This window comes from Lissotriton helveticus, chromosome 2_1 (assembly GCF_964261635.1).
Source record: "Lissotriton helveticus chromosome 2_1, aLisHel1.1, whole genome shotgun sequence".
Classification (NCBI taxonomy): Eukaryota; Metazoa; Chordata; class Amphibia; order Caudata; family Salamandridae; genus Lissotriton; species Lissotriton helveticus.
Genome location: NC_136059.1, coordinates 708,122,538 through 708,139,681, shown reverse-complemented (window position 1 = coordinate 708,139,681; position 17,144 = coordinate 708,122,538).

Here is a 17,144-nt window from a genome sequence, read left to right as displayed (position 1 = left end):
CCACATCACTCGGGGACACCACCACATCACTCGGCGACACCACCACATCACTCGGGGACACCACCACATCACTCGGGGACACCACCACATCACTCTGGGAACACCACCACATCACTTTGGGAACACCACCACATCACTCTGGGAACACCACCACATCACTCGGGGACACCACCACATCACTCAGGGACACCACCACATCACTCTGGGACCCCACCACATCACTCAGCCCAACCACATCATCACTCAGCACCACAACAGCACTGTTCAAGAAATGTAGCTCACGTCCCGCTTTTTTAAGAGGGCCGACTGAAAACGGTGGGAGGTGTTTTTAATGTTTTTCCAAGCAGGGACAGTTAGCATTGTTTCAAGAAAGCAATTTAATTAATAGGCAAGCTACGGGTTTAAAAATTGCATTTTATGTTTTCTTACTGCCTGTTCCGTAATTCTCTGCTGAGGAGCGCTCTCATCGCTTGAAGTAAAATTGTAGTCCTTCTTCTATTTTTGTGAAATGTCCTGGTTTTTGGCTCCAAAATTCTGGTCACCCTAAGTATGTACAAGCAAGTCTGAGGAATATCCCTGGACTAACTTTAAGGCAACAAGTTATGTGGTAGTATCAATATGAACACAAGTTATCCATACACGTGCTCTTAGGAAACAGGCCAAAACTAAAATATAACGTTTACACTCTTTTATTAGAATATATTCAAATTATTTCATATTAAAATTTCAGAAGAAACAAATATTCTGAAAACATACATTATGCAGACATCTTTTACATTCAATTAAAATACATAAAAATAAAATACATAAAAAGGTTTCTTATCAATACCTAAAAAAAACACCTAGTGCATTACATACATTTCACATAGCAGTAATTTTCAATTAAAAAAGAAGAAGAATTTTATACAAAACAACCAGAACACCCCTTATACTCAAATGGTTCGAAGGATGTTTCTACCAATTCATGAGATCCAATAGCCTTGACCAAATCATATATTTCTACCAGAGTTTATAGATTGACATATTACTGGTATCCTTTGGGCTTTACTTGGATTCTTTGGTTAATCAATGCGTCGACGCGTTTCGGTGTAGGTACCGTGGATAAGGTTACACCTTCCTCAGGACAAATTAAAAACGGTGTCCTCAATTTCATATGTTGGGAATCCTTCTAAATATTTTGGTAACTCCGGCGTGGTCTTTTTTGTCTCTCACCCGGTGTCGTCTAATGTCTCACCATTATTCACTGATTCAATGTCTTGGTTCTTATCACAGAAGATATTCGTTACGGCGTCTCATGTGCCCAAACTCCCCAGTTATAGGGTCTGGCGCCTCTTTATTCAAGTGTAGTTTCCTTTTATCTCAACTAAGCTTTTTTTTCCCAAGGTCTTTAAACTTAATTTCCTCTCTGGTGTAGATTAGGTTTTTGTTAACAATTCCCTCTCCTTTTCGGTATTCGAAGATTTTTTCTTTTTGTTTAGATGTGCCGATATCTATTTCCTTCTATCTTCTGTGTCATTTGCTGTTTATAGAGGTCTCATCTGGACATGGAGGTTGTATAGTACGTTCCTCAGCGCGGTTCTAGAACAGGATATGTTCATCCAAACAGCCGCTGTCGTCTTGACTTCGTGTCCTTCTCACCGGTTGATAAGTATGTATGCAATATGTGGTTAACAGTACAGCGTGACGTGACTGGCATTGCTGCCGCTGTTTGAAACCTCTGTTCGCGGATCTCATTCTCCGACCATCAGCGGCGTATTTTAAGGGTCTCTGTTGCCTCCCCCCAGAGTAATGCAGGGCCTGGCAGCGGGACGAGGTAACACACCACGTCTGCAGGTCCCTGAATGAACACGCACTGACCGGGATATTAGAATCAGGGGTATTCCGTGAATGGCTGAGACCTGTGAATAAAAGTTCCCTATAAACAAGGCACTGGAAGTCTGTGGGTATTTTTAGCTCCTGTGATGCTCGCTGCTGGGAAGCTCTGTCTGCCTCTTGATAACGCAGTACACACCCTGTGCGCGGGCGCTGCTTTCCCCTCAGACGGGGAGGGCCAGGTGTGCTCCTGCGCCACCTTCTACCAGCCCCTGAACCCCCTCCTTGAGACCAGCTCTTCATCTTCACAGCTGTCATCGTTCTCAATGCTCTCCTGTCCACAGGAACTGGTTGTCATCCTCTCATGTGTCATCAACCCTAACACACCCCTCTCTGGCTCTCAGCGAGCATCAGCCCCAAACCTTCCCTTATGTGTCAACCTCTCCCCACCCTCTCACTGACATCAGTGCCAGCATCGTCCTCTTTCTGAGGGACCCCACCCTCTCACTGTAAGCAGTGCCAGCATTGTCCTCTTTCTGAGGGACCCCACCCTCTCAGCTGTCTTCATGCTAAGCCCTCTTTTCCTCTGCACAGGTCTTCGTCGCCTCACTGTCCTCGGGGTCAGCATCTTCCTCTCTATCTAAGGGACCCCACCCGCTGTCATCACTCCAACCACCTCTTTCCCTGCTTGAAGGGGTCCACATACCTTCGGCTCTCCTTATTCTCAGCACTCTTCTCCTCCCTGAACATGTCACCATCGCCTCACTCTCAGCAGAGTCAGCATCACACAGGACCACCCTGTCAGCTGCAATCCTTCCAAGCACCCTGTCCCTGGTGCTCCACATGTTCTAAGCTGTCTTCTTTCCCGGCACCCTTCTCTGTTCTTGAACCGCTGTCCATCCAGTCAACCATAATCAACCGGCCTCTGCCCTTGAACCAATCCCTATCATCACACCCCCCTCCTCTACTTGAACAGGTCCCCATCCTGCCAGCTGTATCCATTGCACCCCCCCCACCCTACTCGAACAGTTCCCAATCCATACAGCTGTCATATGTCCAGGCACTCTGCTGCCTCTTGAACTGGACTCTCTCTATCGCCAGTCCCAACACCCTCCTGTCCTGACTCGTCCCTATGCTTGCACCTTTCAATTGTCCCAGAGCCCAGAGGTTCTTGCACTCTCAGCTGTGGGCCCAGAGGCCTCTGCACTCTCAGCTAAGGGTCCAGAGGCCTCTGCACTCTCAGCTAAGGGTCCAGAGGTCCCTGAACCCTCAGCTGGGGGCCCAGAGGTGCAATGCAATAGGTCTCGCATTTGCAAATGTTTTAAGCTATTGGCATTGTAAATGACAATGCCTTTTATTTATCTGTTATTAAAATCAACACATAGATAAAAGGTTTGTCATTTAAAATGCCAGTAGCTCAAAGTCTCGCAATTGTGAGACCTATTGCATTGCGGATTCATACATTGTTTAATTTTTGGTAAATGACTCCGAAGGTATTTGTGTTACTTAGAGTTGTCTTGGCACACTGAGTCCTAGTACGCTAACAGTCTATCTAATAATTTATAGCGTCTAGAAACAGCTGGAATGAGGTGTGAGGCACTATATAAAACACGCTGTTCTCGTTAATAGCAGTGATGGTTTTGAACATTGAGCTCTCTTTCCATAGTAAAGATCCGTCCAAGTCACACTTACTGCATTCCCCAGGTATGTAGTGGGAGAGTAGGGTCTCTCTCTTCACCCTCTGTAGGGGCCAAATGCAGTAATCGGTTAATTCAGCCTCAAACATGTAAATGTAAATGTAAATGTATAGGCATTTATATAGCGCACTACTTACCCGTAGGGTCCCAAGGCGCTTCGACCGCTGCGAAACCCTTCCTGGCTTCCCTGAGAGATGGTCCCTTAATGGGTATCTCCACGGTGAGACCAGGCATCCCCGGCGGTCTGGTGGGGCCGTTAGTGAAGATGAGGCAAGCTAATGCCCAGAGTTGCCGAGTGTGAACGCTGATCAGAGTGGGCACCGAGGCGAGAGAATTATCGAGTCCGCTGACCCTGGTCCAGAAACCTGCCGCGCCGGACCTGCCGCGCCGGGAATCGAACCCTGGTCCCGGGCCGTCCTCTGCTCTCGGGTCTGCCGCCTCTAACCAGTGAGCCACACTACTTCATGGAGCCTTGGTGCTGGCAAACACAGCCCACTCTTCACAGTCCTTATGCGGCAAACGGGGGTAGCAGGGATGCTATGCTCCAAGAGCGGGGAGGGGCATTCAAAGAGGGAAAATGTCAGGTGTTAATCTCCACCGCTGTGGTGGTGCTTGTGCCGTGAACATCTGCAGTGCCAGTAAACAAAGAAACATTTTCACCACTTAAGGGACATGGTCCGTTTCCAATGCATTTGCTTTAAGCTGAGGAGGTTTTTGGGGCAAGTAAACAACCCGCTTCTTTTAGAATGGAAAGTGGAGGGCAGTTTGCCTTCAATCAATCAGGGGTTTATAAAGTGCACTACTCACTTGTGAGAGTCTCAAGGCGCTGGGGGAGGGGGGAGCTGCGGATCAGTCAAAAAGCCAGGTCTTGAGGTCGTTCCTGTAGGTGTTCAGGGTTGGGGAGCGCCTGATGTTCACAGGGAGCTTGTTCCAGGTCTTGGCTGCGATGTGGGCAAAAGCTCTCACTCCTGTTCTGCTCTTGCAGTTCCGGGGGACCTCTGCCGGGGCGAGGTCGGCGGAGCGGAGGTGTCTCTTGGGTACGTGGAAGGATTGTCTCTCTTTGAGGTATTTGGGTCCAATATTGTTGAGGGATTTGTAGGCGAGGGTTAGGAGCTTGAAGGTAACCCTCTTCTCGACAGGGAGCCAGTGTAGGTCTCCTAGGTGTTTAGTCATGTTTTAGTGGCGTGGAATCCCGGGAACGAGTCTGGTGGCGGCATTCTGGATGGTCTGGAGTCTGTGAAGGAGAGATCTGTTGATTCCACCGTATAGGGCATTGCTGTAGTCCAGTCTGCTGGTTATCAGTGAGTGTGTGACGGTCTTTCTGCAGACGGGGGGATCCATTTGAAGGTCTTGCGGAGGATGCGCAGGCAGTTGAAGCTAGAGGAAGCAACAGCATTTACCTTGCGGTTCATGGAGAGGGAAGAGTCAAGGATGATGCCGAGGTTGCGTGCGTGTTCTGTAGGAGTGTGGGGGGGTTTCCGAGGGTGGCGGGCCACCAGGAGTTGTCCCAGGCGGAGTTGCAGGGTCTGAGGATTAGGACCTCGGTCTTCTCCGAGTTAAGCTTGAGGCAGCTGTCTTTCATCCAGGTTGCCACATTCTTCAACCCCTCCTGGAAGCAGAGTCTGGTGTCGTCGGGATTCTTTGTGAGTGAGAGGATGAGCTCGGTGTCATCTGCGTAGGAGACGATGCTGAGCGCATGCTGTCTGACGATGGCGGCGAGGGGGGCCATGCTGATGTTGAAGAGCATGGGGCTGACTGATGGGCCCTGGAGCACTCCGCTGCTGATGTGGGTGGGTTTGGAGAGGAAGGGAGGGAGTCTGATCCTCTGGGTTCTGCCGCAGAGAAAGGATCGGATCCAGTCGAGGGCAGCTCCTTGTATCCCAGCGGCGTGAAGTCTGGCTGCAAGGATGCGGTGAGAGACGGTGTTGAGCTGCGGAGAGATCAAGAAGGATGAGGGCCGCGGTGTATTACTGGTCGAGTAGCATGCGGATGTCGCCTGTGACGATGAGGAGGCCAGTCTCGGTGCTGTGGTTACTGCGGAATCCACACTGGGAGGCATCAAGGATGGAGTTCTCTTCGATGAAGGTGGTCAGTTGAGCGTTCTTGAGTATCTCTGTGACTTTGGCTGCGAACGGGAGGAGAGAGATAGACCGGTAGTTCTTCAGGTCTGTTGGGTTGGCCGTGGGCTTCTTGAGGAGAGGTTTCACCTCCGCCCGCTTCCAGTCGTCTGGGAAGATGCCGAACGTAAGGGAGGTGTTGATGGTTCATCCAAGTTCAGGTGCAATGGCAGCTGCATCCCTGTGGAATATGTGTGGCGGGCAGGGGTCCGTGGGGGCTTCTGAGTGGATGTTATGCATAGTCGTGGTGATGGGTTTGTGTCCATGAACCTGCCTCCCATTCAGCTTGGGTCCTGAATAATGTCCTCTCTATATCAGTAATGTCTTCCACTGATTAGTATTGTCTGTTACTGGGAGCCCATTCACTCATGAGGCCTCTCTGCTGATAACTAGAAGAGGTTTCTGCCGATGACCGTACACAGCATCTGTATCTTTAGGAGATCCGACTCTTATGTGACCCACACCTGGAAAATCTGTTCTTACAGCCTCTGGTCAGTCTGAGGGCGCCTAATAGCATGACACCCCTTCTGAAAAACGAAGAGATCATGAACAAAAGAGAACCAGGCAGAGATACCCCTCTGTCAGTGTTGATAAAGTTGTTACTCTTCAGAGATATGGAGTCAGAGGAGGGGAAAGCACAACTGTCATTCTTTAGCTTAAAATACTTTATTCAAATTTCTTCAATAACATGTACCATAAAAAATCGTACATATCTTAGTGACCACATTTAAATCTTAATCACGCGTTTAATACTACATTATGTCATGCTTTATATTCCTACTGACCTTTTTTAATGTGCATAAGCACTCTGTCAAAACAGTAATAAAACCTTCACACCTAACAATATGCCATATGGTACCCTATTGAAGCATGAAGTATGAGAAGCAATTCATCTCTTTACTACCAACATATAATCTGCATCATCTACAGAGAACTGATAAAGGAGAGGAAAAGAAGGAATAAACGTGGTTACCTTTCAGTTTTAAAAAATTTGAGCAAATATCTTTTAGAAAACTGGCTGCAACTTTTAACCTTTTAGCCATTTCCACAGATTATCGTTTGAGTGCTGTATAGTTTTGTCAGTAAAATGGTATATTCACATGTAATGGTCATTTCAACTGAAATTGTGTTGCTTTTAATGGCAGAGTGCTCCCACAGCATGGATATTCCACTCTGCATCACTCCAGTGTGCACTGCACCACTCCACACTATGCATTCCACACTGTCACTGCACTCTACTCTGCACCACTCCAATCCACCCTTCTCTGCACCACTCCACACCTCTCCACTCTACGACACTCCACGACCCTCTACTATATGATTCTTCACTCTATTGGAATCCACAACACTCTACTCCACAATACTCTCAACACTCTACTCCTCTCCCCGACACTACTCCATGACACTCCACTCTAAGCCCCTCCATGCCAATACCTTTCAGCTATAGCAGCCACGCTGGTGTACAACATGGCTAAAACACATTGGCTAGCCAATAAGTCTTACATAGGCGAGACATGGTGGATTTCCCAATGCTTGTTTATATTGGAGAGGGATAAAGACAACAGTGGTACTAGACTCGATTGCAATCGAGTTAGGAAAACATTCTTTGTTTCAAGAACATAAATGCTAAATCATAGCGCCATTAATGTACATCAATTTTCACAAAGTGCTAATATAGACATTTGAAAAATAAATACAATCACCCTTGTAGCAATTTTGCGTTCTGTTTTGTCATTTGAGGGTGTCTAATTTTGCATCATTTTGTGAAAATTGATGTGCATTAATGGTGCTATGATTTAGCATATATGTTCTTGAAACAATGAAAGTTTTCCTAACTCGATTGTAATCAAGTCTTGGACCACTGTTGTCTTTATCGATTGCTACCCAGGTCCGTGGAGTATTGTGGGTTACCCCATTATATTATGATGGTTATATTGGAGAGGGAACAGCTGCTCCCCCAACAATAAAATTTAAAAATTTAAAAAACATGACAAACAAGCACTGACAAATCCAAAAGACTGCCAGGAGACTCTAGGCCTACTGGCTTTACCAATGCATCTTCTTCAATTAATTAGATTTTAAATATAATAAGCTGCTCTGATATATAAGCTTATTTGTATGAAGATCAAAATTGCTACAGGAAAAGAAAGAAGGGTGTGGACCTAAAAAGCAAGTGCATGCTTCTAGATCACCTGGAAAATTATGGTTTCTGTTTACCATTTTTTAGCTTCAACAACAAAAATAAAAAAACGTCAGATCACGCAAATATTCAATAATTGTGGATAAAGAATCACGCATGTTATAACAGAAGCGGCTAAAAGTGGCATTACAGCTTGGAAATGTCATTACAGGTAATGCACTCTTAATTACTACAGTCCACCTAAGAACTTCAAAATGCCATGTATTTTGTAGGATCTGTGATGAATGTCTGTGCCCAGAAGCTGAACCCTTTCCTGTGAGAGGAACATGAAAGATCTTTACGTGCCCAGCCTCGCTGTGCAGTGTGACTTCCACAAGAAGGCCTGGCAGCAGACTGCGTTTATGCCGCATCACGCCTGACTCTAATAACACAACACTAAATTCCTCCTGAAATTTCATCCATGAATAAATGTAACTTGGGAAGAAATAATGGTCTATCAGGGTGTAAAAATATCGTCTGCTGAAAGCAAAAACGTAAGCAATTACAGAGTAAAAGATGGTTGTGACTGGAGCCAGCACGCCTCCCTCCTCGGTAACATCTGAAGGTGAGAGCACTCGAGGCCGGCGCTCTTTTTCACGCTGAGAGGTACTGTCATTGAACAGGGGGCATGGCTGCCCCCTGCAGGCCGCCCGAAGTACTGCGCCGACCTTGTTCCTGAAGGAGCAGCGTGACACAAGGACAAGCAGCTTGAGTCCTGTCATCAGGAGTGGACAAACCCTGCGGGAGATGAGCGACCCGGATGTGAGCAGAACATTCTGCTTAGCACCTGCTGATTGAAAGCCAAGATATAAAAATGAAAATATTATTTTTTTTACTTTTACATTAAATGCAGAGGCAATGCAAAAGCTGCAACCGAGGCTCCCGAGCGTAAGATTTTCGACCTAAAGTTCATGGATTGTCATCAGAGTAGCATTAAGGTGGCTAAAGTATTCTATTGGACAATGGAATTAAACGTTTACGCTAAAGAGATTCGCCTAAATTATACTTTTGTGTATGCTATATTTTACAGGCGGGGGATGCGAACTTTAGGCAAAATGCAATGTATTTATAAATGCTAGGGTTAAATTCAATCAGATTTTCTATATTCGCAGTGAAATTAGCTAACTTCCCAAAAGTAAAGCCCATTTCCGCAATGTATACTTTTTAGCAGTGGTGGAAAATCGAGTGCTAAATATTCTGCACCTGTAATATCGCGGCCGGAACGTTAATTTGTAAAATAATGTGAAGGGGGAAGTACATATAGCCAAATATACCTTTGTCATTCTTAACTCCACTTACGTGTTTAAGAATAGGTATATATCTTCAAGAGACGTGTGGAGTTAGGAATAGTGAAGCTATACATTCCTATAGATTCTTCCCTTCACTAGTAGATATATTCTGGTTCGGATATTTTTCCCGCACTTTATTTTTGCTCTGGAGAGCCTGACGTACACACAGTGTAACGTGCCGCGGCCTTGCAGTGGTAGGTGGGCACCCGCAGTTTGGGATCACTCACGTTGTTACAAGGCGTGGAATGATTCCATGCCGCTGTGCCTTCAGTCACCACTCACTGCAGTCTATGGGTGTCCGCTACCAGAGTGCACGTCCCAGCTGGTGCGACAAAACTATCACACAGGGGCCAGCCGGACCACTTCCTGCCCCTGATGATGCACCTTTGAATCCAGGGTTGAAGGCCTTCTGACCTTTGCAGCCTTCTGTCCCTAATGGCGCGCACAGCTGATTCCCACCCCATCAATATGAATATTTAAATGTGAGGCCGGCTGAGTAAGCCTCACTGTTCCTGGCCCTCAGAGAGGCGGATTAGTGCATCTTTTGCAATGCACTGTATTACGTCTGCATCGTTCCAGTCCACTTTATTGCTCGCCTCTACTATTTTACTACAACGTAATTTTGTCTGATTTCTAGGAAGAGCTGCGGCCTAAAATTTGAAACCAAGCACGGAAACATCAAGATAAGTGCAAAGAAAAAGTCCAAGACCACCCCACGGCCGCACTCAGCCCTCCTGGACATGCCCAATGCAGCTCTGTATTCAGAAGGTCCCAGTGAAGCGGTCACGTAACCCTTCCTGACAGTAATTCAATTTCAAAATATGCTCCAGGAATGCAAATACACGCCAATTTGTGTTCCTAATGCGGAGCAATGCAAGACATTAGCAGAGCAAAATGAATTCCTATCTCGGAAGCTTAGTGGCGAGGCTGGCTGCATCTACTTTACGAAGCGACGCAAGATCTTTTCAGCAGGTGCATTACGGTGTGTGATGGAGTGATGTCCATGAATTATTCAGCAGGAAAAGCACTTCGGCAGAGATACAATTTGCAATAATGTTTTTCAAGTGAGATCAGTGAAAATCAAAAGCTGTCACTGCCAATTTATTTCTATTCAGATTGAAAAGGTCACACCCTTGACGCACAAAGGAAGTCCGAAAAGCCCCGCTCCTCGTTGTTCACCGTATAAACTCTGCAAGACAGCTTTCCCCCGCGATGTCCTGTCCGAGGCCAGCGCGGATATTTCCACTCAGAGTCACTCACTTTCATTTACAGTGTTTTCAGTATGTTCAAGCTCACGTTAGTCCTCGTGTCAGTCACACTGGCAGAAGTAAAGCATTAAAGACGACCCCGGTAGACTACAGGCTGAGGGGCTGCATTCAGAGCAAGATGGACGCTTCTAGCCGCAACACTGTCCCTGGATCCACCGATCCAGTCGAGTGGTCCGCCTGCTCCTCTGGTTGAAAGCTACGCCAACAAGCACCTAGGACCTAGCCTTCTGTCTTGGACACAAAACAGGAGACCAGCCCAGCAGTGGTCCAGCGCACGTGCACGATAACGCGCGTAGGAGATTTCGTCCACGAGAGGCCAGAGCGGGTGGCTGAAGGAAAGGCCTCCTCCACTAACCAGTGGAGAGAAAACTGCCGATAAACCAGAACGAGCAATGGCATAGCCAATAGGTATCGCCTTTGAGACCTTATAACATAAATTAAAGGCATTGTTTTTTTAATAAATAAAATGAATATATAAATATACTGTATAAAAATATTTCTATTTTCCAAAAGCCAAAACGGTTGTCAATGCCATTCCTATTAGTCTTTAAGCGACATAGTTAAAGCAGTTTCCTGATTCGCTGTTCATATGTTCTTTATTAAGATGGCCACAGCACTGTTGACTTTAGTTTGTGATAGAGGGGGAGGTTAAACGCATCTGAGAGAGCACAAATCTGAAAAATGTATAAGTGCACCATATTTACAAGCACGTAGTTAGTTTAAATATACTTTGCACAAGAGTGTCATATATACAGTAGTGAAATGTATAGAGTGTTCGAGTAGGGCAACAATAATCATAGCAATATGAAGACTATTGTAGAAATGCTGTAATGAATATGAAACCCTCACGTTCTCATGTTAAAGTGATCATGTAAGAGGAAAATAGAGTCTTGCAAACCAGTTGAAATGTGTAGGCCTTATGGCAATTCACAGTAAATCTAAACGTGCTGCTAAAATAATGTGAGGTGGGGTTGACATAGTTCATTTAAAGGTATTATTGAAGTTAGTACTGAAATATATGTTTTATAGATGTGAGGCATTATAGAAACGTGTGTTAGTTAAGAATACTGTTTAAATCAAGTTAAATGTTTTCAGAGTGCAGGGACCCGCTTCATGTAAATCAAGTAGGCCCGAACAGATAATGTTGTTCCTTTGATCTGCAATGTGCTCGTTAGAGAAGTCGTCGAGAGGCGCCAAGTACTGTGCTTTCCATATGTTTTACGACCTATAGATATGGTGGAGCCTGGAATTTGAGGCCCACTGTAGGACGGCCTGTATGCAGGTGCGAGGGGTCTTAATCAGTTGAAATGAATGGGGCTTTGTTCAGTGGCGCTTGGCGCAGGCCTGTAGGAGTCTTCAGGAATTTCAGGGGGTACCGGCGCTGGAGAAGAAGCCTGGGAACCAAGGTCAACTTTAACGAGGGTCTTGAAGAGTACCATCATGGAGTCTACCGCCAAATTTGATACCACATGAGGGGCGTCCCGAGGGGCGTTCCTATTGGAAATGTGATTTTGTATTAGGGAAAGCGACCCGGGAGGAGGTTAGAGCAGATGATTTTGGAAGCCTAAGAGAGCGGTGGGGTAGGCAGATAGGCTGATCACAAGAGACCTATTTACAGAAGAGACAAAGAGAAGTGCGTGATCTTCTTAGGAAGTCACCACGGCTGACACCTTTTGGGGTAAAGATCTTGTTAAGTAGGGATGTCACTTAGTCTAGTGCAGGGACAGACTAACCTGAATTTTCTTTTCTGTAATGACTCTTAAGTTGCAACTTGTATCCATTTAGGCAACACTAATGATTTTTGAACTTGTACTTATTATTCTGTTTTGTAGACTCAGACTATTCAAAGAATTTATGTTTATAGTGATACCAGTATACCTTTTAAACCTTATCTTGAGAAGTTTGTATCTTCAGTTATCTTTGGCTTTATATTAAATCTTTAAACTTTATCACTGGTCAGTGGTTATTTAGAGTGGTGTAAGTTCTTAATTGACTAACCTAGTGGTAGATTATCTTTTACTCAATGACAGGTACCAACGATTCAGTCGACTTGATTTGGGATCTGGTAAGGTAACTAGAAACCAGAAACCCCGCGTTAACAGTTGGTAGCAGAGTGAGGATGGTTATCTTCTTGAGGAAGGTAATCTAGAGAGGTTAGTTTACCCCAAGGCCCCTAGACATCGAGAGACGAGCAGCGGAAGAATCGTGCGCCGAAGGTGCAGACGGGGCGAGAAAAGCAGCAGTATCGGAGGAGAGTGAGTATAACAAGGGTCATGCGTGAACAGATTGCGGTGTTTTGTGTTGTAATTGTAGTGTAATGTCTTGCGGAGTTGAATGCCTGTAGCGTGATTGTGAGAAGGTTGTGAGCGCGCGCAACCTGGTGAACTGGTCACCTGGTAAACGGGTGAACCGGTGAATCTTAAGTTCAGGCCAGAGCTTAAGTGGTTTTGGGTGTATCGAACATCCAGAGTAGTTGTCGACCATAGTACGGAAGTCATGAGGTACCATTGACCGCCGTGAGACCGAGATAGGGGGAGTGTAAGAGTGAGCGTATGAGTAACGGACGCTGGTCGGAAGTTACTGTGTGTGAGTAACCTATCAGAGAAGGCGATTGTCTGGAAGTAAACGGAAAGACATTTCGTCAAGTTAAGGGGACAACTACAGAAAGACTGTGGGCGTACAGTCAAGAAAGGTGATCGCTTGGACAGAAGTAATAATTTTTCAGAGTATGAATGGGATGCACGCATGACCGAGGAGACGAGCTGAAGAAGGAGGGGAACTGCTGCGAAGGGGGACGAGTGACGTCAGAAAGAGCCGCGCTGAGATAGGGTGGAGAGTGAAGAGCCGCGACGCGATAGGACGGTTGGTGTGACGTCGGCAAGAGCCGCGACGCGATTGGGCGGCTGGGGCGACGTCAGTAAGAAGCCGCGCTCGGATAGGCCAGTTAGCGGGAACAGAGCTGTGATTGGTAGATTGTCATCAGGAAGTAAACAAACACGGAGAAAAGAAAAATCATGAAGTGCTTTAAGTGCTTGAAAGGGATTTTTAAAAGAAAAAGAAGTGAACATTATTACGGGGAAGAGGCACCGCCGGAGGGTACACCAGCTCATTATATGGCAGCGAACGTGGGGTTGCATACGATATTGTGGATTGGGGCTTGGAATAAGCTTACGGAAGGAAATGAGGAAATGCAGTTCCCGAAGTACGGGATGTTTAAGTTAGAGGTGTTACATCGGCTAAAAGCAACCATGTTCTCATTGAAACCCTCACCTAGACCAACCCAGTTTGAGGCCCTTAATGCATGGATTAGGGCGGCACACGATAGAAATTTGAACAGGCGTCAACAAAGATTGACTCGATCGGTAAGAGCAGTGCGAGATTCCAAATGGGATGAGGAAGCAAAGAGATGGAGGGTACAGGCTATTGAGGTAGAGAAGTTGTATCCAATGAGGGAGGTGGTAGGTGGGAAGCACCTCATGGAAGAGGATGAGGAGAGCGAGTCGGAGGACAATGTGATAAACAGATTGTTGATAGACAGACCTCCTCCGAGAGTTGGGGAAATTGAAGATAGAGGACTTGCAAGGGAAGATGGGACTGCCATAGAGGGGTTTACACCACTCCCTATATCGGAATGGACACCTATTAAAGGCGAGGAGACACCTCAAAATAACACAGTACAGAGTGTAGTGGGAAGGTTTGTGGTACAAAAGACGCCAAACACCGAAAAGGTTGAGTCTTTTGGATTACCGGATGCTCTTCAAGTACCTGTTACTATAGGACCTTTAGTGTCGATTTACAATCCAGATCATGGGAAAGGAGAAGAGCAGGCACGGTTAGATAGAGAAAGGATAGAGATGGAAAGGAGGAATAACACGACAAATGCATGGAAGCAATTGCCAGGATCAGTAACGTGGAACACCCCATTTGATACGACTGTGGGTCCCAACACAGGACAGGGAGGTCAGAGAGGACCGATGGACCTGAGGGGACCACGGCCAAAACCCTATACGGAATTAAGGGCTGACTTGAGAGAATGGGATGCGTCCGCAGTAACCCCGAGTAATAGGGTAAGAATAGAACCCGAGTGGGAAAGCCGAGGTAACGGGACTGTATCTCATTGCTGGGCTAGCGAAAGCAGTCAGGGCTGAGAAGGTCAAAGTCAGGAGAATAGAGGAGTTACATGTTCTATGAATGAGAGGGAACAACAGGAGCAGAATGGTAGGAGTATAGGGTGTGGGGAGATGTCTCGTCTCATGCAAACCGAGGGAGACCGAAGAACACAAGAGTACAGGGATAAGTTTAGGTGCACTCATCACGCACCTGGGGAAAGAGTACAGCACTGGCAAAGAGGGGACAGTGAAAGGTCACGCCATACATCGAGTGATCTGAGGTCACAGATGCATGAGGAAGAAGGAGGGAGTAACGGAATACCTTACCATGTATCCCGTGAAACTAGACAGGATGGGGAACGTGGGGCTATGAGGCGTGAAGGAGTGTTTCACCATCCACCCCGAGAAGATGGAAGGGCATGGGACCTAGAGAAATGGGAGCATGGGAGGACTCCCCATAACTCACCAGTGCTTAGGCGCAGGGCTAGGAGCTGGGATGGGAGAGATGCGGAAGGACCACCTGGAGCCGAAGTACTAAAAGCTGCAATAAAGGTTAAAAGGCTTGATGTCTCCAGTCTAAAATCCGATCTAGACGAGATTATAGAAGGGACGGTGCCTTTAGAAAGGATTGATTTGTACGAACAAGATGAGCTGCTGTTCATAGCGAAGGATACTACTAGGAAGGCTAGAGTGATTCATGAGAAACTGACTAATTTGGCAGACAGGTATGCCGTAGATTTATCTAGGACAAGGGCATTGCAGAGTAACCACAGATTGCAGTACTCAGACCAAGACCTAGATGAGAAGAGAACTACTGGATTAAAAACACACATAAGAGAGTTGGTATCAGGAATAAGAGTGTGGAGAGAACTGGGCAAATGGGAGGAAAGGTGGTCGAAAAAGGGCACAGTTAGACGAAGTACAAATGTGATGACCCCCGAGGGAAGGGTAATGCAGATGGAGGCATTCCCTTTGCGAGAGATATCAAATGGGAACTATGTACATGTACCATGGAGTAGGGGAGATTTGGCTGCATTTACCAACTCGTTTCCAAAACTGAGGGAAAACCCAGTTGAGTGGTATAAGCAGGTAGAAAGGTTTGTAAAGATCTCCAAAGTATTGTGGATTGATTTGAACACCTTGTTCGACATTGTGGTTCCAGGGGATTTGTGGGTAACGTGCAAGATTAGTGTCCAGTGGCCAAATGCAGAGCCTGAGAGGAATGCTAGAACTAATGGACCATCGGACAGTGTCATGGAGAAGTACGAAAGGGTAATAGCCTGGTTAAAGGATAAAGTGCCTCCACAACATATAGATTGGGTAAAAATAGACCGAACAAGGCAGGAACCCAAAGAGACAGTTCACGAGTTTTATGAGAGATTACTGAAAATATTCAAACAGTATAGTGGACTCGATGTAATGGATCCCAAAGACATAGGGCAGTTTGTGTCAAAGTTCGTTTTGGGGCTGAGACCAGATATTTGTTTGATGATTCAACAACATTTAATCTGTTGGCAAAACAAACCACTAGATGAGATCCTGCGATATGCGAGATATTGCAGTGACGAAATAGATTCTAAAGCAAAGAATCTAAAGGAGAAGTTGATGGTAGTGCAGATGCAGTCAGCAGGGAAGGGTGGACAACAGAAGCAGGGGATGGGACGAAAGCCAAATGGTCAGAACAAGGATAATGAAGAAGGCCAGAGACCTAGGGTAGACTTTGCCACTTTAAAGAAAACGACAAAGTGCCATTTGTGTCACCAGGTGGGACATTGGCGACGCGAGTGTCCCTTTAACCCTGAAAATGGAGAGCTGGAATTAGAGGAGCAAGTTCAAGAGGTTCCAGCTCAAAAGGCAACAGTCCCAGGAAGTAAGGGGGTCAAAGGGGGGACTTCGGCTCTGAGAGCTCAGTTCCCACAGGCCCCGAAAATAGCGTCAGGGGGAAAGGTCTTTAAACAAATGCCTCTCTTTATCGAGGAAGAAAAGTGTTATTATGTTGACCCATTGACAGGACAGCGTGTGAGTAAGGAAGAGGACTGTACCCTCGGGGCAGTCCTAGAGGTGGATCAAAGGGGGCCATTTGTAGAGGCTGAAGTGGCGGGATGTCCCACAATGTTCTTGGTGGATACTGGAGCTACTCGATCAACGTTGAGATCAGTGGTGGTTCCAGATTTACCGATGTCAGGGGAAACAATTCAAGTGGTAGGAGTTGCAAACAAAAGGATGACTAGACCTCTGACTGAACCAGTGTCTGTGAAAATAGGAAACCATATGAATGAACATCAGTTTGTGGTATGTGATTCGAGTCCGGTATGTCTGTTAGGAAGGGATCTGTTGTGCAAATTGAACTGCACAATATACTGCACCCCGCAAGGGGTGGAGGTACAGACTACAGATGATGACGCTACCTTTAAGGTAGCCAATTCCAAATCTTGTATAGAACTATATCCTACTCTGACTGTGGAAGATCTTCCACAGGACCTGCGAGATGCAGTGGCGTCAGAAGTATGGGATTTCACAGGTGAGGAAATAGGATTGTTTAAAGGGGTAGAACCAGTAAAAATCATGGTAAAGCCAAGTGCCGAGTTTCCCAGAACACCGCAATACAAATTGTCCCAGGAAACGATTGCAGGAATAAAGCCTGTGATCGAGTCAATGATTCAGCAGGGAATA